The sequence below is a fragment of the Ciconia boyciana genome, chromosome 8 (assembly GCF_034638445.1).
Source record: "Ciconia boyciana chromosome 8, ASM3463844v1, whole genome shotgun sequence".
Taxonomy (NCBI): domain Eukaryota; kingdom Metazoa; phylum Chordata; class Aves; order Ciconiiformes; family Ciconiidae; genus Ciconia; species Ciconia boyciana.
In genome coordinates, this window is record NC_132941.1 from 54,619,902 (window position 1) to 54,643,724 (window position 23,823).

Consider the following 23,823-nt stretch of genomic DNA (forward strand, 5'->3'; position numbering starts at 1 on the left):
CACTGGAAAACTATGCTGACCTCTGTGAATGTAGTCACTAGACATGCTCTTCTCTCCAGAGTCTTTCAGGGAGTTGGCAGAAGGATAATTAAGGATACTCCAGCTCAGTGTGTCCTGTCCATATTGACATTTTTCTTCTCAAGCCCCCTCACAGCAGTGACATCAACTAACAAGACAAAACAGGTATGGAAGAAGAATAAAGAAACTTGAATCCTGAGTTTATTTTGGCTTCATCACCTCTTTCTCTGAATGGGAGATGATGGGGAGAAGAGTAGTCACATTGCTTCACATCGGACATCTCGTATACACAGGTCTGGACCCTCTGGACCAGCAGAGAGAAACAGTTTTTTTAGATACTGCCTCAGAAAATCTAATGCCACAGCAATATAGCCTGACACAGGCCACAGAATCACAGAATCGTATAGGTTGGAAAAGACCTATAAGATCATCAAGTCCAACCGTAAACCTAACACTACCAAGACCACCACTACGCTGTCCCTAAGCACCTCATCCAAACGTCTTTTAAATACCTCCAGCGATGGTGACTCAACCACTTCCCTGGGCAGCCTGTCCCAATGCTTGATAACCCTTTCAGTGAAGTAAAATTTCCTAATATCCAATCTAAACCTCCCCTGGCGCAATCCCCAGGTCACAGGTGTTAGGATTTCTCCTGTCTCTTCTGCTCTAGCTGCAGATTTTCTTGCCTCTCCTCTTGTGTTATCATTGGCATTCATTCAACTCAATCTGCCTGCTGGTTTATCTACCTGACCCAGCCCACTGCAGGGGCACATAACCCTAATGCTAGAGTAAATGGGAAACACAACTATTGAGTAGGATGTGAAGGGGGACACAGGGGACCTGCAGTAACCCTGACATAGACTGGCTTAGGCTGCAGTGGAACTTCACCTTTTGTTTGATTGCTGAACTGTTCTCCTGACGAGTCTGTGGTCCGGATTACAAGAGGGAGTCAAGAATGATAACCTCATAGCTTTGCAATCTTAATAACAGGCCTACATAAGACAAGGTGAACATGCTTTGTAAGCCTATTTTGTCCCTTACTTGAAAGGTTAATGGCTAGCTTGATGCGTATCAGAATAAGGTTTTATTTGGAAGAAAATCATCATGTCAGGTTGCATCAATACTGCTTAATCTCCCCAAATTCTTTTTCAGATCCAGAAGAATTAGCTGTTCTTCAGATCAGAATTCGTAGCTTTTCAATCTAACCTTGTTTCCTTTCCACTCTAACTCTTAACTCTATACACCAAAATGAGAGTCTTCAACATCAGAAGGCCCCAGACATTAAGCTCTAGAACTGTGCCAAAAAAGCAGAGCTAATCAAAGGGGTAGTGACAGATATAGGATTCAATACCTCAAAGGGCATCCAGCCTAGAAGTAAAAGTTTTATATCTTTGGAAACATGGAATTCTCTGCCTTCCAACCAGAGCACTATTTATACAGCCTCAGAGGCACCATAGTTACAAATAAAATGTGAGGTCCTTGTCCCAGAGAGCTTAAATTATTTCTACAACGAGAGATGACAGCAAAGAGACCAACGATGTTATGCAATAGCCAGGATTACAGAAGTGAGAAATTATTAGACATTCTGTTAGATACACTTAATATTATATTCAGGTCTCTTGCTTGCTATTTCTCATCCAGCTTCAGTTCCCACCCCATCCCCTACAAATCGTGAGATATGAGATCCTAAAATTCTGCTACCCTGAAGGGGAAAATTATACTCAGCCTCATTTTAGTGTCCCATTCTCAAGAATAACTAGTTACACTAAAAATCAATACTTCATAAAACCTAGTCACAATTTTCATGTTTTGTTAAAAATCATCACCCAATTTTGATCTTGGTTATGATAGGACAAGTCAGGAGTAAATCTTCAGATTTGCAGTCAATTCACCTCAGCTTAACAACTTACTGTGTGTTACCCAAGGCATTTACCTGTCTATGCACATACTTTTATCCCCGATACATGCAGGGTAATTAGACTTAGTTTAAGCATTTTTTGCTTTGACCTAAACTAAGTTCTGCCACTTTGCATTGCCAAGTTAAGAGGACATGCATGCATGTTGATGCCAATCAATTCATTAGCAGTTCACCTATAAGCCTAGTGAATTATTTTTATATAACTGTGTGCCTGAGACTATAATTCCATATTGTTACTCAAGTATAAAATTAGTGTAAAGAAGTCTAAAGTCAGCACGTAAGGGAGAGGTTCAGGCTACAGCCATTGTGAAAGTTAATTTCATAGTATCTGTGATCACATACTAGAAGTCGCGTAGCTGACAATCTGGCCCCCATCTCTCTCTCTAGAATATGCTTTATGAGTTTTGGTTACTGAAAACATTGTTGGGAGGAAGCCACACCTGACGTTTTAATAATCCATTTCATAAAAAGAAAAAGCTAATAGAACAACAAGAAGTTAAACTAATTTTAACTTATTTCGTATAATATATATTCCCATATTTAGTAGAATGTGTGTGTGCAAATACGCATATAAACATTTGTGTGCAAACACAGCATTTTAAGAAGAAAATGTTTGCTTTACAAATCGGTCAACATTTTAACATGTAAGATGTTCTAACTTGATAGGCCTTAAATACATTTCCAATTCAGTATAAATAGTTTCAGGGTATGTGCACTTTTTCTCCTTTTTCTTTCTTTTTTCCCTTTTTTAGAAGGGGAACAGTACATGACCTTTCAATGTTAATGAAAAGAACCCCTCCGAAAGCAGGCACTGTTTGCAGCACTAAGACATTCCCCCTGAGCATTCAGCTACTGAACAAACAGTTAATAGTTATGTGTATAAGCAACATTTGAAGACATTAAATTTAATTTCTCTGAGAAATTCCTCCAACACTACCTAAAAATGAACAAGACCAGCACTACACAAATCTTAGAACGACCAAGCTGCATTTTAGAAGTCGATTTTAATTTTTTTTCCCATTACAACTTCATCAGATTTCACCTGTATCCTCAGACAAATGCTAAACACTCTGTACAGGTTTGGTAGCCCATGTCCAGACATATTAACAAAGCAGTAAACAGAATGTATTGCCTATATCCCTAAATAGAGTGGAATTAGGAAGAGCAGGTGTAGGATTAGCAGAGAATCCAGAGTACAGCAAGGATTACACAGACAGGATTTGAAAGACCCTGTAATAATCAACTCTCTGACAGAATTTAGAGCTGGTTTGACTTAGCAAACAATGTTTCATAGGGTTTTCATTGGAGTTGCTTTTAAGAATGTCTGAGGGAGTTGCAAGGTTTGTTTGTTTGTGTTTGCTTTTCTTGCCTTTTCCCTCTAAAAATAGGTGGATGTAGATGCAACCAATATGGACATATGAGAGACAAGAAGCTGAGAGTGCACAATCCGGAGACAAGAACAATCCTGTGTTATACGACACAATGAATCACATATGGTCCTCCCTTTAGCGCAGAGCCATGTCTGCTCCTACAGATAAACACAGGTATACGTGCAAGGACAAGAACAGCAGCTGGTAAACAAAAAAGTCATCAAATACTATGGTGACAAGAGTGATTTAATTCAGACCACCCCCCTGACTTACTAGTCCTTTAGTTAATTCCCTATTTTCCTTTCTGTAAAAATTGCTCACAAAACAGGGATAATGCCACATATCTAAGTCAAAACCAGGAATAAAGCAGGTGAAGTGACAGATTCTCAAAAAGCCACATGCAGGACATTGTTTGTCCAAGACATCCAAGGAAAAGCCTATGACTCATAACTATGCTGACTGATATGTGGTTCTGGTTCCTAACAAGCAGAAATAGACATTTTTGTTGCAAATATTTTGTGTGTTTCAAAAAAACAGAAGTTTCAGGAGGATCACTGTAAAGTCACATATCCTGGCAACCTCAGAAACTAGTTTAACCTGAAACATTTTCAGGGGAAAAAAATATCAGAAAAGCCTAACTATTTTATTTTAACCACTTCAAAATGAAATGTCTAAAAAATATGTGTCAAAAAACATTACTTTTTTTAAAAAAATTCAGCATTTTAATAAAAATGAATCATAAAATGTTTAATTCTCCTCAGAACTGATGCCCAGGAGGAAATCAAACAAGTTTTTTTGACCCTAAATTATGTTTCCTCCATCTCTTATTTCAGACAAATGAAATATCAACCTTCCATAAATACAATAAAAAAAGAACAAAGTCCTAACTCCACAGAAGGCTAAATATTTAAGTCTTAATTAGGTGTGTAACTCCCACCACTGTCAAAAGAAGAAAAGAGTTGGTGCTAACCCTCCTTGTAGACCTGGCCCTAAATTCTTTAGAGAATTTAATCCCCCTCAAACAAAGAACCTTTCAGAACTGTAAGGATTAAGCTGGAGGGCCTGGGAATGTTATGCAAATGATTTAATGCATTGTGTGCCCATCAAACAAAAAAATAACAACTTGATTTGCAAGAACCCCCTACCTGTGATTTTCTAAATCCCCTCTTGTTAATCCTCTCAATCCCTCCCCCATCTCAACTCCATCCTTTCTTTTCTTTCTTCCTCTGGTTCCTTCACTTTTACTGTCTTTTTTCCTCTCATTTTTGTTCCAGCAGACAGATGACTATCTGCTCCCTGTCTGGTTCATTACTTCATATAGCTCTTTCCAACTACTTCATTAATTATTACTCGTGTTAACTCAGCATCTCAGCAGCCCAATCATAGTCCAGGAGTCTGTTGCTCTAATTAACATGCAAATATCAACAAAGCAGTGGTCTTTGCTGCAGAGAACTACAAAGTACAGTACCTGCAAATGTACAAACTAAAGGCAGCCAAAAGGGAGCCCAAACCCAACTACAATCAAGGTTTCGTGTGAATGACAGAAGAAAAAAAAAAAAAAAAAAGATAAAACCCCCTCTTTTGTTTAAGGAAGGTACTGGCATAGGGCAGCGGATGTTCCCTAGAAAGCATCTCCTCCCATGCATCATGGGCACACTAAGAAACCGTATAAAGGCACTTAATTGAAAAGGCTGCAAGCAGAAGTGAAGACTATCATCACAGGTTAACCAGAGGCAGCAGTTGACCTCCTAATATGCAGTGAGGTATGGCAAACGTAGTGAGATCTGGAAAGCGAAGGCCAGCTACCCTTTTTTTAGTGTAATAAGCTGGGGAGCATTTCAAAAAGATGTGTCATATGGCTGAAGCAGAAAGCTAGGTGTCTGATTTCTGCAGCTGCATTCCGAATGAATCAAAGATGGCCATGCCACATTTGTCAGGGCCAGGGGAAAGGACATTGCAATAATTGAGACATGAGGTGCTGAAAGCCTGAATAAGAGCATTAGCCCTGTAGACAGCTAGGAAAGGCAGCGTGTTAGAAATAGGAATGCAAAAAGAATTGGCCAGGCTTTGACACAACCTGCATAGAAAACCTGGCCTGATATAAACCAGCTTTATGGCTCCCTACAGCTGGAGTCACAGGATGGATGGAGCTGTTTCTCCTTTCTAATGACCACCACCTACAGAGCCAGTTATCTGGATCAAAGAGGAGGTTGCTATTCTGCCCTTCAACAGTCCTCTTAATCCACAGCAACATATTAAAATAGTAAATTACTTCCTTAAGGCAGCTGAGGAAGACATCTCCTCCTCCTCCTCTCTAGTATTAACACTTCAAAAGCAAATAAATCCTGATTCACAGAAAAGGACTCAGTGTCCCCATGGACTGGCACTTGCAGTGACTTATTTTGAAATCAGCAAGGCAGACACAGAGTTTTGCTCATTCAGAACATCAGGCATGTGGCTCACTCCACAGCAAAAGGGGAAGCCAGAGGGGAGTAGGGTTCAGTTCATATCTAAGTGTGGGTGAATACAAGCAAACCACTACTAAATTAATAGTAAAGAATACAGCTATATATATTAATATATCTATTCATTCCAGCAGTATCTGAGTAACTACAATAGTTGTACAATACTTAGCTACACAACTCTGATGAGAAAAGCTACAGTTCTCAAACCTTGACAAGAGATAAGAAATGAGGAGACCTTCAGAGCACTTTCCATCTGTGTCCCCTCCTTGTCAGAAATTTAGACTGGCATCAGATTTTGACTCAGACTGTAAGGGAAAGAAAGAATCCAGCTCCTACTTAATTCCTGTGAAACCAGCGGAGCTAGGCACCTATAGACCTCCATAGATCCTGACTTCAGTGACTTCACAAAAGACAAAAATGAAGTTTATGGTAAAGTAAAACAGCAGCAAGTAGGATAATACATTCGGGTTTCTTCATCTGCAGGTTAGAATATCACCCCATAGACCTGTGATACCCGAACAGTGACAAGCAATGCAACTGCAAGAAATTCAATGGCATGCAGTCAGAAATGGTGTTATAATGCCTCACAGTCCAGTGGGTAGTCTAAACCCTGACTAGGAGGAAATGAGCAAGAAGAGACTTCTCTGAAACCACATCCGTGCTGTTGTGGAGCCTGACGGCTCTATCTTGCAATGTCTGGGAGCTGTTACCAAACTCACAACTGCAAAACCATCCCAGAGCTTCCCTCTCCTCTACTCTGTAATGTCTGTGAGATAAAAATTATGTACTGCTCAGAGGGCTGGGATAGCTGGTCATCAGGACCCAGAAGTCCACCCTTTCTCCTTTGGTACATATCTATCCATATATGTATGATTGCATGTATGTATTCCATCACTGTCACACTTTATATACATCTCTCTCTAGAATGCACTAGGTAAATTACTTCTCTAAAGAACTTACATTACTATTGTTGCAAGTCATGCCATTAACTATTAATATACGTCATCCACAAATACTCCATTCAGCTGAGTTTAATAAAAAATAATTTATGATTTTTGATTAATGGAAAATTAAGTGCAAGGAATTGCAGTCACATGTGATTCAATTTAATCACAAGTGTGATGGTCTCCTTTTCTTGGCCTCCATCAACCTCCTATATGCTGCTGACCTTCCACTGATTTAGCAAATGTACACATTCTCAGCAGCATTTTAACTGAATTGGAAACCTTCTGAGGAAAAAAAGCATTGTCAAATTCATAGGACAAAAGGCTAGGATTTACACTGGGATCCAGATTCCCATTTCACCAGTGGTCTTACAGATGTAGACAAATTATTTAATGTTTTTAGACCTTTTTAGTCTTCTCATCAGTTGTCTGGTCTTGACTATTCAGACATGGATGTTAAGGGCAGAAGAGACCGTAGTAGTTCTCTTATCTCATACATAAAATTGGATGTAGAAGACAATAGCAACTTTGAACTTAATACAGACAAAGTAATTGCAACCGATTTCTTTCAGATGTAAAAGAAGTTCTAAATACACATAGAAAAATTAGATACTTCAATACACACACACGCCAGTAAAAAGGTACCTAAACGTGTGAATGGGCACACGGGCAAAGAGGATACTGAATATTTGGGTCCAGTTGCTTGGCTGGCCAGCATTTTTAAAGCTCTCATTTCAGATGATGTTATTTTATTTTGAGCATCAGCACAGAGATTATTCTGCAAAACATCATAAATCCTTTTCACAAATGGTTACCCTTGACTAAGTTTTATGGTGGATGTCAGGTGTACAAGAACAACCTAGGAATGACGTACAGGTTATTAACTGTTGTTGACTGCAGTACTGGTTTCCTGATATGTGTACATTGTTGACTACAAAACTACTGGGAGGTATAGATATCATTTTATTTATCTTTTTAATACAGTAGATCATGCACCAATGTCTGGTAGGGAAACCACAATGGTATCTGAGTAGCATATGAAACTAATACGTTAACTACATGTTAAATATGTGGGCTTATATGTGGGGCTTGAGTACAGATAGGAATGAAATATAAAAAAATTACACTTACTGGGGTAACCTCTGAAAAACCTCAAAGGTTTACAGGTTTTAACACCTACTGAAATGATACATTAGAGGATCCGATGAAGTCCGGCACGTTCCCTGTGAGCCCAGCTCATCCACAGGCTCATAAAGAAAATCTCACCTTCTTGCCAAATATTTTGCTGTGCTCTGGTTTTCCATGCTGCAACAGCAGGATACTGCAAGAGGAAGCTCTTCTGACATGCTAATAAGAATAATTTAATTTTACATACAAAGTGAATCTTTTTATTGACTTCAGTAGATTTTGGATCAAGATCTGAGACTAGTAAAATGAATGTTAACCAAGTGAGAGCCTACGTGGCTGATTTTCAAACAGTGGAATAGCGATTAAAAATGAAATCCATGGCTTATGAATAGCTTTATATATTTGCATTTAAAAGCTTGTAAACCATTCCCAGGACAGGCTTGGATTCTTTTTTCCAAGTTTTCATTCCAATTCACTTAGTATTCTTCTACGTAGATCCTTATTTTTAATTTATAATGGACCTTGTTCTTATTTTCACCAAATAACTTAATATTGTATTAAATTAGTAACTGTAATTTAAGAAGGGTAAAAGGATCTTGTTTAACATGATAATCAAAAGTATATTTTTCAAATTACTCCAGCTATAATCACAATTAAAATCAGAGCAAAACATGTTAATTATTCTGATTATTACTCAGCTTAACAAGGCTATAGTTTAATAATCAGATCTTATTGCACAAAGAACTTTTGGTTTTCTTATTCCTTTTTGCTTTTCCTGCTTTCCTATCCTACCTTTTATTGTAGCTACTTTAACTCATATTATTACATAACATTGTTATATAGCATAGGAACATTTCAGGGCCATAGAACAAACAGTTTTTAAACGGGCATATTCTTAATGCTGCAGGAAGCAGGATCACCTCAAGGTGGTGGGGTAGCAGAGATGAAGCCTCCCTTTCCTTCTTTATGTTCCTGAATCTGGAACAACTCTGGTGGGCATATTAAAGTAGTTTCTCTCACATATGCAAAGCCCTATCTAAATGCAGCTTTTAAGACTCAATGAATGTTTTTACTAACTGAACACTGAAGTATAAGCAAATTTCCCTTTGAATGACCAGAAAATATACAGATATCCTAGCTGTGGTTTACATATTTATGACAAATATTAAAATAAAGAAGTAAAGTCCCCTCCCCCAAAAGTACCTCTAATTTTGTTGTAGTTACCGAGTTTGATTGGTTGGTTGGTTGGGTTGGGTTTTTTTACTGCAGGCCTCCAGACTAAAAACTACTGTGCTGACCATGTGCATTCATTAATGTTGTCAAAACACTGTGCAGGAACAATGCTGGCAATTTCTGTTCTCTCAGGCATTTTTTAGCTTGGTTGTTTACATTCTCTCTGCCTAAGTTTCCCCTGCAGCTTCAGAAAGAGATGATTTCCTTCTTCCGTTCCTCACAAACATTTTTGTAGTTTCTCCACATGCTGTTAAATAGGCCCAGATAGGTTCTACCCTAGAAGAAGATATATTTCAAGTACAATGGAGAAAGGAAATACAGACTTTTTGTTTATTTTTGTTTCACTGCTTCTTAGAAATGTTTGTGATTAAAAAAGAAAACTCTTATCTTCATCAGAAAGAAATTTCTGAAATCCTTCACTTTTTTTTCTAGCTTTGGAGTAGCCAAACAGTCTGGTTATCATTGAACACATCTACACTGTATAAAATCCGTAAAGCAAGCACTTCAGAGACCTGGATTTGACATTGTCTCTTCCCTTAGGATTTTCTTTCCTACTAGATATTTCAGATTCCTTCTTTTTCTCTACTTTTAATTACTATTTCTATTCTGCATTGAAGTTGTCTTTCCCAAAGACTGTGCCACCCTTGGAAAAGCAATATTTTTCATCTTCTGTGCCTTCCCTCTTCTAAAAAAATAAAAAGTCCTCTAAAAATACCAATCAAATCCAATTTCAGGAGCAGATGAAGTAATCCTTTAACATACAGATTTAGATAATTAGTCAATAAAACACTTTACATTGTTAGCTTATACTGGCTGAGACTGGCTACCAGGTGTTTTCAGATCTGCTTGCGTGTGTTTGTGTGTGTTTGTTTGGGCAGGACACCACTGGTCAAAAAAGAATTGACAGTGAAAAGTCTTTCAGAAAAGTCCAAGCTACAGGTATTTTGAACAACTCTTTTCAATTTAAAACATCCTTGTTACTAGGCTTAGATTCTTCTTCTCAGTCCATATGTAAAGAAATATGGAAACAAATCCACAATGCAGCCCATCAAACACATCTACCCTCTCAAATGCATGTTCTCACCCCACAGAGCACTCTCTCATCCCAGCTTGCTTGTCTAAACAGCAGCACAATTTGCTATGTGCCAGCAGTGCCAGCTGCTCAGTGCCAAGCCCCTTTTAAATGCTTTTGCTACTTGAGGAAATTTTCAAAAATGACAGTCAAACGATGCAGCAGTGATGAGCTATAGCTCAGTTCTTTTTTTTTTTTTTTTTCCCTTGGCAAGTCTTTGAAGAGAGGAGCAATTAGCCATTAAGAGCAAAAGAAGTCAGATGCATAAAAAACCCTGGGCTTTTTTTTTTTAATTCTCTCTGTTCCGTGAATGATGCAAAGATTCCTCCCTTGCTTTCAAAGGAAAATACCCAAGACCACTGAGAAGGAAAACAGAACAGACACACAACTGGGTAAGGTCAGGAAGACAGTGATTATCTGTATCTGGAAAATATGATTTTTGAAGCTCTATTTGCTCTTATGCTAAAGGGATGCAGATGGTTACAGAAAAGGGGGGAATCATGAAGAAAAGGAGTATCTTATACAGGTTATTAGTCTAGCTAATGATATATCTTCAAAAGTCCAGTTGGTCAATTTAAACTAGGCTTACTATGATCTGTGATGCCTTCATAGAGCTCTGGTATTGAAAACGAGTTTTGGGACCAAGGTGGTGGGATAGGTACTTTCCAAGAAGCATGGCTGAAAGAGAGGCTGGAAAGAGAAGAATAATATTTTGAAGAACATAAATAAAATAACTTTGGCGCTAATAACAGTGGGTAGCACTTAAGAATGCCTCCAATGCCCAGAGTGATAACAGTCATTCTCCAGTCATTGTTTGATGTTTCACAGGAAATAATTTGGGAAGGCATATGAATCTCTACTGTGCGTGCACTTGTCACAGTACAGGCTGCACTTGCTAGTCAACGAACCCCTTGTTACCAACTTGAAGCAGAGCGCTAAACGGACAATGAAGATTGTGGCACATTTCCCTGCCGAACTGTTCACAGGTGGCTAGCAGCAAGTAAAAAAAGAAGGTAGAGACAGAGGCTGAGCTTGGTCTGTGATCATTGTACTGCTAAAACCTCAAGGATTGCCTGCCTGCAGGCTTCCTACCAGCCTGCTCTCACAGGGCTGAGAGGAGTGGGTCTGGATATCCCTTCTCTCTGTTGGATCCTCCAGCAGTCTGAGAAACAGAGGCAGCTTCAGCCAGGGTGAACCTAACGTACAACCCCATACATACCAAATATATGGTTTTCCACTTGAAACACCCCATACACACCCAATACATACCCACTGTATTCTCCCTTATTGGGTTACTACTGGAAGCCTCTCACCCTTTCACTCCCCTGCAATGTGGTGGTGACCTGTTTGACCATCAGGTCCACTGATTTTCCTGGCTGCAGACAATACCAATGACCAGGCTGAGGTACAAGAAGTACGCTCCAGAGAAGGAAGCAAGACATGCTCCTGTGCAGTCATCCGTAAGACTGTCAATCTAGTTCAGAGAGATTCATTGTTCATTTGGGTTGCCAAAGTACCAAAGATAGCCAAAAAAACCACATCCACCTGCTAGTGACTAAGATAATTACAAATATTCACAGGCTGAAGGGGAAAGGGGCTCTTCCACTTGTTCAAACAGGGGAAAAACGTATCTTTGCTGCTCTCCACAAAGCAGCAAGGTGGAACATTTTGTCTGGATTGAAACACATTCAAAAGGAGACTTGCATATAAAGAGTATTCACTGAAGGCACTCACTGAGAGCTGGGTACCTGCCTGACCCTCTGTGCCTCTGAAAAATCACTTCTCCCATTACACGTTCATCACCATTAATGCTGTCTCTGATCATGACCACCCTGTCCCTGGAGAACCCCTGGGAAAGAACCCGCGTGGGATGAAAGTCTGACCCAGAAGGAAGAAACACGTGGGCTAGTTTCACTTTACATTAAACTCAAGCTGGACCACAGCAGCCTTCAGTGTGAATGATTTGACGGATTACTGAGTAATATTTTATGACATTTAGGGATGGATTTTTTAAAAGGATGAGACATTTATTTTTTTCTGAGGTTTTGCATTTTAAGGAGAGAACAGCCCTTCCACTGCTTAGAATTTGAAAGCAGATAACCTAGAGAGATGCTGTTCAGGGGTTTCATTTTTATTTTTAAACTAACCCCCACCCCAGCAAAACTAATGTTGTTTTCTCATTATCCTTTTGATGAATCTGCTTAACTTATTCATGTTTTTATAAAATATTAGTGCATCTAGCCTAGAAAATATCTTTTTTCTGAAAGACATGCTTTTCCCATCTCAAATGGTACAGGCTGTATATCTCTCACAAAGCAATAATGTACAAGAGTATATAGTATAATGTAGCACCTATTCATATAATTCCAAACAGAACCTATACATGCAGCTTTACTGTGGCTGTAATTTAGATATATTGAATAATATAACCTTCTTTATAGTAGGAACCTGGTTTTTTTTATTATGCACATGAATTGACTATTAATAAAAATTGTTTGCACTTATACAGCACCTCACTCAAAGAAACTCTGAGAATTTCTCAGTGAAATACATTTCTATTTTGCAGAGGTCAAGAGCTAGCACTTCTAAGTGCAAAGCATCAATACAGCTTTTTCAAAGTTATGTGGCAAAGTTGGGAAGTAAACCCAGATTACTTAAATTCTAGATTATTAAAAATTCTTACATTGCTTAAAGTCACCTCCCCACTGCTTTGGGGAGGTAAGACTCCTACAGATATTAATATAATTCAGTTAACTTGAATAATGACATCAGTTGAGATGTAGTGACACAGGTTTTAGCCACATAAGGAAAGCACTCCAAGCTCCTGACAGGCTGTTGTAACCTATATTGAAGTCTATGCCCCTTTTGGTGTAGCTGAATTACCCGAAAGCTACCTTGGGAGTAGCTCACTTGGAGTCAGCTACAAAAGAGATATACTCCAAGCCTAAGCTTTATTCATGTTGGGATCCTTCTCATCAACCCATGGGTGGTTTTGTGATGGAGGTGCCCTAGCAAGTTATAACTATATAGAGATCTGGCTATATCTACAGCGTCTTCATGGACCTAGACAAAGAAAGAATCCAAACCTTGAGTCCTCCTGACTTAGCTCCATGAGGCTACACTGCTGAATATGCAAACTTGTCACACTGCATCTGTTGTCCAAATGGTGGAAAAAACAGCCAAACTCATATTGCCTGCAGATCTTGCCTGGTTGCAAACACCATCAACATCCTCAAAGAGCCACTTCGTGGTTGACATTTCTGATCAACATCAACCATTCGGTGATGATCAATTGCACGCTATTAGCTTAGACCATCCTCACTGAAAGCAAGGGAATCCTGAGGCCCAGACAAAGAAGTGGTTTGTCTTCTCCCTGAATTTCCTTTTAGCACAAACTCAGCATGTTTGCAAATCTCACCCCTAGAGTGCACTTAGGCTCATTCTTGAAAGACACTGACTGAGGAGGCAGCCATACTTACATAAGAACAGGTGTACGTAGCATGATTTTAGGGGCTCTAATATCACAGAAACAGACTGAGCAGTGGACAAGTGTTGGAATGTGGAACACTGCCAGAAATGACCTATCCATCTTAGACATTTTTTACTCACCTTTTTACTCATGACTCTACTAGTGCTCTGCAGCATTTTCTTTTTCTTTTCTTTTATTCCTAGCCCTTGTTTACTACATCTGTAACCACAGCCTCCATCTGAACAGCTAATGGCATGATCCTCATTACAGGGTAAAGTAAACAGGCAGGTTGACACAGCTAGAAAATAATACATGCACCTTTTTTTACTTTGCTGCCTCTGGGTTTATGGGTCTCTGCTGTGACAACCATAGTACCTGCTGCTAGCCAGTTAACATACACTGCTTGATCATTATCAACCACTAGGAGAGAAAGAAATGCTTTTATAAACCTTCTTCTGCTGTTTATTTAGAGGATGTGAGATACTGTGGGAAGGAAAGTACACCTATCCAGTGTAACTAGTGATCATACTTACAGGCTTTACCTGTATGCCAAATTCACCTCAGATTATTTTAATTTCCTGTCCAAATTCTGCTTGTAAGGATAACCCTTTCGAACTTTGTTTTGTTGTAAAGGGAAAGTGTTTATTGCAATATATGACCTGTATAACAGATGGCAAAAAGATCAGGGTTACCCATCAGCTTAGATATGTGATGTCAGTGAGTTAATAGCATATACCTGCACTCATGGTACGGTTAAAACTGAAGCAGGGACTTTTGGGTAACCTAGAACTGGAATTAATAGCTCATTGGGATATACAAGGTAATTCACATGTTTCAGAGTTACTTTTCAGGCTGCCTGAAAAGGAAAATGATACATACACTCCTAAGACTTTTAAAAATGCTTTAATGGAAATATCTGTCTTAGTATGGCATGAACCCAGGTGCTGAGCCCAAACCTCCAGTATGTGCTACCTCCCTCCTAACACAGCCAATGACACCTCCTGTCAGAGTTTGCAGTGTGAAGACAGGGTGGGAGATTTCTCAGAGTAAGGCAGTTGTTTTCAGACAACAGTTACACACTGGCTTTTCCCAGCTGTCAGAGCAGTAGCTTGGTATCAGAGAAAACAATGTGGAAGTTATGCAAAAACCCAAACTCAGACTATCCCAGCTAGAAAGGTTTACTGAAGGTGAAGACATTGCTTCTGTAACAAAAATGTGATTACAAGCTTCAGGCCAAAGTCAAACATTCTTTAGACACCAATAACCTCAGGTCAGGTGCTACTCGACTCCATAAAGCCTATGACATATTTTGTTCTATTATTGTTCATTACAAAGAGGTTCTTGGACCTTTTTTTTCCTCCACCATCATCTTCAATGGTTCTCTTCAGCTATGAGGGAAACTTTTAGCAAGCATACAGGAAAGCCTCAAAACTTCAGTTTCTCTTTATGTTGGCTATAATGAATCAAGGTCATTTTTATCCCCCATATAAAAAGACTTAATTATTAACTGGTGTTGCTTTGGATTTGTAATGTTAAAGCACATAATGACACAGATGACAAACTGCCTCTTTATCATGCAAACCTAGTTGCCTCCTGCTGGCTTCAGATGATAGAAAGTTTGCATTCATCCCTGGGGGGTTGCCTCCTAAGTCATAATCTTTTACTTACCTCTTCTGACGGCCAGGAAAAAAAAAAAATGAAATAGGTAGGGATTTTAGTTTATCCCTAGGGAAATTTGAAACCTTTCTATAAAATACTTTTTATTTTTACTTTTCAATATTTTTTATTTCCCCATAATATATGAAATAGTATCTAGCAGGGCTTGACAAATCTGTTCCTGCAGTTAATAAAGCCCCCAGTTCAGAAAGTTTTATTTTTCCAGGTTTATTAGACATAAAAATCAATCTTGAGCCTGATTCACATCTAAAACAACCTTCTAGAACTGGCAAAAGCAAACAAGCAAACAGAAAGAGCATTAAAAGTCCGGAATAGTATAAAGGACTGTCAGTACCTCTAATTATTTGTAGCCCTGTTCTAGGGAAAGTGGTGGAAAAGTGGTTCTCTGAATCTGCAGAGAGATGGAAACCTTAAGATAAAAGATACATGTGAAACCAAAATGCACAAGCAACTCTTTCCTAGGACCTGGGATCCTGCTTGGACCAGAGAAGAAACGTTTATTTCTTGTTCCTTCTCAACAGTGAAGCTACTCAGTGGCTGTTCACAGGTTTGGTTCATTTAAATCCCATCTAGTGGGGGGGAAAAAAGGACGGTTTCAAGTCACTGTGAGGAAGGAAATTTAATGTCTCATCAAATTCCACTAAAGAAAGAATATGGGCCCAGGAAAAGCATTGTTCATAAATCTAGTTATTCAAGGTACCATACAGTTTTGTAGGTGAAGCAAAAATTAATTCTTGATCTTACGCACACACATTCCTAGAACCACCTGTGACTTATCTAAGTCACCAGGTGTAAAGTTATTTGGTGTCAGCTGGTAAGTGAAAGTCTTGATGATTATTTGACTTGGACATGGAGGCACGGAAATTATTCTGCACAAAAATGTCAAAGTATGGTCCACTAACTTACTAGAATATTAAAAGACTTGAGCAAAACAAGTGAATAAGCAACCAAAACAGACTGCCTTATAGCAAAAACAGGAAGCAAAAGGAACCAGAATTCGCTCTATAGTTATCAGACAAGGAGATACTGGCAGGTATTATACTGGCTTATACACAACATGGCCATTTTCTAAGCAAGTAAAATTCTTTTGTAATTAGACTTGTGCAAACTGATAGACACTACATTTTTCAGAAGTCTTCGTCATCATAATGATTTAGAAACCTCTGGACAACTTACCAACGTCTGTTCTATACCCAACCATCTATACCTTAAGCCTGTATACTATGCTGGTCTTAAAACTGAACTGCATTCTGTGATAAATATCAAGAAAACATGTAACTTTTTTCCTTAAGAAGTGTTGAAGGTTTGGTAATAAGTTGAACATACAAAGTTTTCATACAACCTCAAAGATCCCAAACAAGACAAAAAGCAGACACCTGAACACATTTTTCAAAATCCTGATTTTTCACAAAAAACATATTCTGGCAGATGTCTGACTAGCTCTCCAGACAGGCATCTTCAATAGAAAAAAACCGTCCATACTCGATCATCAGTTGCTTCTACCCTCACAAATTCCAACTGAAAGAGGAAACATAAGTTGGTGGAAAGACTTAATAAGCATGAAAATATAACTTTACAGCAAGAATTTTAACCACAATATAAAGCTTTGCTACTGGTAATGCAGTATTTACAGTCTTTGTTTCTAGTGGTTTGTAATACAAGAAAGGACAGGCCTTGAGGCTCAAGGCACTTGGCAGGTACACAGCTCTCCACCTTTCTCCCCTCAGCTTTCAGAGCACAGTAGTTAAGTACTAGCAAGGCCCACAGCATGTTTGTCCTTCAGTTGCTGGCAAATCTCTGCTGTAGAATAATTGGAGCACATTAGCTGAAGGAAGAAAACAAAAAAAGGAAGCAAGCAAGCCATGCCATCATGTGAAACATATCTACTCTTTCACTTGGATTTTTCTTATCCTCCTGATGACGAGTGAAAGGGAGATTAATTTAAAAGCTTCATTAAAATTATGTTGTTTTCCCTAGAGTATATACATATGTTTTGGAATTTTCACTCTTGCTATCTTTAGCAAAGTTTCAGTAATAAAGAAAATGAGACGAAAACCCAACAAGTTCTACCTGGCAAAGAGCCAGAGCTCCAATTACAGCAACCACTATGGGAATAAAAGTAATAGATTTTAATTGGTGCCCAAGGGGAAAGGTCAGTCTCCTTGGAACAATGGAAGTCTTTGGTGGTAATTGACTGAATGCTCCTGTGAGAGCTTGTAAATGTCAGTAACACACTTGAAACAGTAGCAAAAGGAAAGGTTTGGCATCCTGGAACATATGGAAGAGTTTTGCTGGTAGAGGTATTATAAAAAGAGAATGGTGAAACACTTTAACAAGGGACGTGACTTGGAAGATAGCTCTCAGCTCCAAGGTTCGAAATGCCAGACGTATTTCAAAAGGTGTGGGAGAAATTTATTTATTTTCAAGATAAAAAAGGAATATTGCAGTGGACACTGGTGTTAGACACACAGGGGTCTGGAGCAGCAGATGATTTGTAAACTTTGCCCATTGCTATATTGGATGACTGACTTAAGCTTCCTCTATCCCTCTGGAATGGCCTAGTGCTACTCTTCTCCCAAGCAGCCTTTGAATGATGCTTACTTCTTTCCTTTCTGTTCTTTTTTGTGGTGAAAATATTTTTTCTTTTTTTTAGCAATACAAATGAAGGGTACAAACTTGCATGAATGGGGTGCAGTTTGGGATTCCCTGCCAGAAAGGAATGGTATAAAAAGAGATCAGATCTTCCAGAATTACATGAATTCGGAGAAAAGATGATTTTGTGGCTAGGATTTCAGCCAAAATCCTGTGTTCCATTCCTGTCTTTGCAGCTGATTATTTTCTGACTCTAGCAAAAATACATTTGATCTCATTCATAAACTAAGACTGACAATATTTCTTCTCAAGTACCTATTAACACAAAATCCATAAATGACTGAGAGTCTCAAGATGTAGGCAGAGAAACTGTTAAGCTTTCTTCCCCAGCTGATACGATCTGGCTTCCTCTGGTTCATCTGCAATTGTTCTTTACTTTCGGGGAGCTGAACAACATTACATTAGGGAGGGCATATGGATGTGTTTGCATTTCTTCCCTAACTGCCAAATACTAAGAACAGACTGCTGTCCTTCAGGTTTGCTATGCTATCACATTCATTATTTACCATTAGTAATAGTAATAAATGGGAGACAAGTTGTGCACCAGAACCCAAAGGAACAGATGCTCTTCAAACATGGAGAAAAAACCTCTACCTCCAAAGTTCTTAACTTATAAATAGGACAGAAGAAACTTGGGCTTGATGCAGAATGATGAGTCACAATAATATTATATTAAATTCTCAGTCCTGCATAATGTCCAGAAACAGCTGTAAACCCATTGCCATGCCTATTATTAACGAACTACTAGTGGATTGTCTTTACCAGAAAGCTACATCCAGATCAGACAACATGCTCAAGAGTAAAGTTCACATAAAGTGTTGAACCTCTGAGCAAACAGATAGAGAGCCCAGCATCCACACCACGTGCTCAAGGCTAAATCCTCTAAAACATATTAAGGCTGAAAAAAACACAACACACCAAAACAACATTAAAACTTCGTGCAGTTTACTGTGCAAAGCAGCCCTAAAACAGGGAAAGGTGATTTTTTTTTTAACCTTGTCTGCTGAAGATACACCTCCTAATTTTCAAGCAAGGTTAGTTATCAAAACATGAGGCAGGTTCTGTTCTTAACTGTGCAGTTTCATGGAGAATATATCCCATTGCTTTCTATCTGTATCTTTGAACTGCCTGTGTGGAAAAAAAATATTGATACAAGCACATAAGCATCTCATCATTCAACAAGAGAGACAAAACCCTGAGAAATACTTGCACATAGGGAATTTGGGATGCAAGGACCAGATTACAGTTTATTCTTATGTTTCTTTGTGCATATCCCTGGAGATTGTCCTCCCAAGGGACTAATGTCTGAAAGTTCTTGCTACATCTAAATTGCTCAGCTTTCATAAATTGCTTAAACTTCTAGTATCATTCTCCCCTCTTTTTTCCATTGCCATTTGTGGTCCACCGAATTCCCTTCTAATTTTCCTTATTTCCCCTGATGAAGTAATTAGGTATATGGGTCTGGAGACTGTGAAGAGGTTTTATGTGTACACAGAGGCACACAGAGACCTAAATACATATGTGCAGAGGAGAATTCAGTGTTTTACTGTATTGAAACTGTTCAGGGCACACTTTTAACAATGAAAGAATCAGAAAAAGTGATTAAGAATGTAATTTAAGTATCATTATTAAGTTCCATTGTTTTCAGTAGGATTTATCTTGGTAAGTCTCTTAATAATTTAAAAGCGGAAATGTTTCAAAACAAAATTATTTTAGCTTTTCACCCCAAAAACATTGTCAATTTAACATTAATCTCTCCAAGACAGAAAAGCCTTGGATGACCTCAGCAGGAAAAAAACCCCAATGGTTTGAATAGGAATAAGTGCTTTCAATCAATATGAAATTTTTCTTTCTCTAAATAGCAAAATCCATTATTCATAACATTCTATATGCAATAGAACACTTCACAAATTTGATTCTTTTTTGTCAAAAAATGTGTTAATTTAAACATTTCTTATCTTTTGAGAATATTCCACTACCTCCAGTTTTTTAACTGCACTGGCAGTTTAAGAAAAAGCAACAAAACAATGTATTGGCTCTCATATCTATGGGAACGGTTGGCCACACTCAGAATTTACTACCAAGTATTTCTCTCAAATCCTCACATGTCCTTCTTAGCAAAGGTACACAAAAACAGTGTGAAGGTACGTGCGTGCCCTGAACACTCACTATGGTCTGATTACCCTCCCCTATCGATGAAAAAATGCTTGGGAAACAGTGGTCTAGGGCTTGATCCATTGTATCAGAACACATAGCAAGAACTCCTCCAATAGTTCTTTATGAACGTAATTTGGTCTACTTAGTTAATGTCAATTTCTCTACACCACCCTCAGCACTGTCTCCAATTATTGCCGTTATCACTCTACACTTCCTCATCAGCTTTCTCTCCTTTGCTGTCACTTATCCCTAAAATAATCCTGCCTTTAAAGAACAATTGACCACAATTCAGTACTTCCAAATATAGCAGAAGAGACTTCTCCACAGGAAAACTGGGTTTGTGCAAATTTGTGGGAGCCCTGTACCCATCTGAAAGCCAAGTCATGGTAAACATAAGGATAATTCTGTGTGTTCCTACCCCCAGCCTCTCTATACCATTATTCTCCAAGCTGCAGTAGGCATTGTATTTTCTTTGCTCCCCAAGTTATATGCACTTCCTAAATGTTTTAATCCTTTTTTTGCTACTAATGAGACAGAGGTGGAGGAATGGGAATCAAAAGACTCAAGAGAGAAAAATATGGATTACAGTGCCTTATTTTCAGTAAGTTTTGACCCTTGAATTCTCTGTCTTGTGTTATCTTTGACTCAAGATTTTTTCCCCCCTCTTCTGGCTCTGGGAAATCTCTCTCTGTCCCTGCAACAAGAAACCTAAATCTTTCACTTAGTAGCATGAAAAGGAAAAAGCTCATTTACAGTTTTTGCAATATCTTTTCCATACCAGACACTGAATTATTCCCATTTTCTCCAAGAAGCTTGGCTGCTTCTTCAGTGACCTGTTACTCTCAATATGATATATGAGTCATCACTTGTTGGTCTCTATTCTGATGCTATATGCACACAAGTCAAATTCCACATTTTGTTAGCAGTAGACAACTTTCTAAATACATCCATTAATCTTTGCCATCATGCCCCTCTCTCTGCCAATTACCAGCATTTATCAATCAGAAGTTTCATAATCAAGAATATTTTTCTTGTTTATTTTCTTCACTTTCTTCTCCTTGAACTCCAAGTACAGCTAGACAGAAGGTATAACACTCAAGTATCCTGTCATTTAATCATTCATTTCTTCATAATAACATATCTAGACTACAGAAGGAGTGAGCAATTACAATCTGCTGGTAAACATGCCCTACGGATTACACTATCTGCACATTAACAGATACTACATATGACTTTGTTGCAGGCCTAACAAGGGAGGGTTGAGTTCAGAGCTCCTGTGGTCAATATTCATACATGTGTTATTTTTTACGTTATTAGTTCCAATCCCCAACAAACCAGTCACATGGTTATGCCACAGTATCATGCTATTTTTTCCTTTAAGCCCAACTTCTGAAGTCATATAGTAACAAGACAATTTCCACATTTCATGACCAAAGAAGTATGTTACTACCACAACACAGTAGTGAAACGATATAAAAGTGAGATTTAGGTATGTATCTTTAATGGCTCAAAATCCAGAAGGTAAATGAAAACAACCCTGCTGTACATATTTTTAGTCCAACTTTATGGGACACTGAACAAGGTGATTTTCAACTGCTTGGGGCTAGTTTTTCATAGAAAAAAAAAATCGATATTATGGCAACTGGCTTTTTTCCTGGTTTAAACAGCCTGTCTCACTTATGGAAATAGACAGAGCTACAACTTTGCCAATAAGACAGGTCTGCTCTGTAGACACATTCTTGCACTACCGTCAATCCTAGCTGCCTGTATTTGGGCTGCAACTAACAACATACTGCTCCTCTGCTCTCTAAGCTGCTGGCATATATCCTCCCTTGCCAAAAGGGATATCATCTGTTCCAAAATATTTGGTAAATTGCTGAGGAATTAAAAAGGGATAAAAGAATCGAAGGGCATTCAATAAGATATTATCTTGCATAAATTTTAACTGTCCAGTTTGTAGAAAACAGGGGTCAGAGTCAGAATGGAAAGAACACCTTTGAAACCCTCCTCAGCCTGGGTGAATCTTAGCTCTAAAGCTGAATTCCACAGCTCGTACTTCCCTATCATTACTTTCAACACTCAGTGTGCCCTTGGAGACTTCTGTGAGATACAACAGCATACTGTAGTACTACTTTGAGAGGGAAAATGTCAAAACTGCCACTATTTTTGATAGGCTTACAAGAGCAGCAGCAGAATAAATGGGCTTTGATTTCACTTCATATCCAAGAAGAGATATGGATGTAGAATAATGGCAAGGGCTTTGCGTGTAATGGCTATTGTGAGAGCTGTCATATAGTATAGCCATGAATCAGAAAGTTTGGTAGTGAATGCTGCCAGACACTTTAGAAGTCAAAATATTCACTTTGAAAGATGAGATTCTGCCTTCACTTTGTTAACATGGACCAAATGCTTGTTAATTATTGGTTTCCCATGAACTCAGTATTAAAGACCAACAATACAGCACCAGCTCTTCAGTCACTGCCACTTTACAGGTCTTCAATGACTCCAGTGAAACTCTACTGAACTGCAGCTGTGTTAGATCATATCCAAAAGATGAGGAACAATCTACCTTTCTAAACCATTAAAAAAAATTTTTGGCTTTATCCTTGTTTTCATAAGGAGTGGGGGGCAGAAAAGACAGTCTTCTGAAATGGAAATCGAGTCTATATTTGATTATCTGGTGCGCAGGTAGAAGCATTAGTCTTGAATCTAAAGTGATTGCAAGCAGAAGTGAAAATTGTAATATATGTTTTATCATAAGGATATAAGACTTTCCTGTCACCACCAATGGTTATTATTCCATCATTATTGCGGAACTGCAGAAAATGAAAAATGTCTTCATTCAAGGGGTGAGACATCCCTCTTCCTGTGGTTGGTGAACTGTTTACATGTTATAGTGTTATCAGAAGTCCATTGAACCACCCCTGCAGTCCAAGATAATAATTCTGACCCTTGTATGTTCAGGATTTCAACTCTTTTCTGATCAGGAGGTGAAATCTTAGGCCAAAACTGCTGAATGAAACAGATTTAGACCACTGTATTTAGAGAAAAAATACAAGTGAGGAAGAACCCCTATGTTCTCCCAGTGGAAGACCATTGGAGAAAAGGCATGTGTAGTGCTATCTACCCCAAACTGCCTATCAGATTAGCAAAACCAGTGGATGAATCCCACCCCACATTTTCTTGTCTCCTTCCCTCCAAAATATTGTCTCTGAAGTAAAAGATGAGGCTACGAAGAATCATAATCTGTGGTCATAGCGTAGGAGACATTTAAAACAAATCTGGGGGCTTCTTCATATACTTTCCTATGCTATACAGGGTTTAATCCAAACAGAAGTTTTCATTTGATTAAATTTATGTTTCAATCTATGTAAAACACTTCAGTACAACGTGGTTCTTCCCTTTCAAAAGGTACAAAAAGACTTTCATTAAACATCTCCTTGAAATCTCCCGGGCACTTCATAATTAAAAAAAAAAACCAAAACCACCATTAACATCTGTGAGACAATGCCTTTTTGGTCTCGTGACTGTCTCTTTGAAGGCTGCACACACAGCCTGCAGCTAACAAGGACCTTTCCTTCCAAATGAAAAGAGGAGAGCAACAGAATAATTGATTTTATCTCTGCAAGAGTGGACTGCAATAGCATTTTGGGCTATTGGCATGACAGATCGACTGTAGACCCTGGGTCTCCCACTGTGCCTAATTTGCTAAGGATGCCA

General features: G+C 38.6%; 1 protein-coding gene across 2 annotated transcripts in view; it reads right to left on the reverse strand.

The window, feature by feature from the left end:
* SORCS1 (sortilin related VPS10 domain containing receptor 1) overlaps window positions 1-23,823 on the reverse strand; it is a 307,612-nt gene that overhangs the window by 144,786 nt on the left and 139,003 nt on the right. The window lies entirely within an intron of this gene.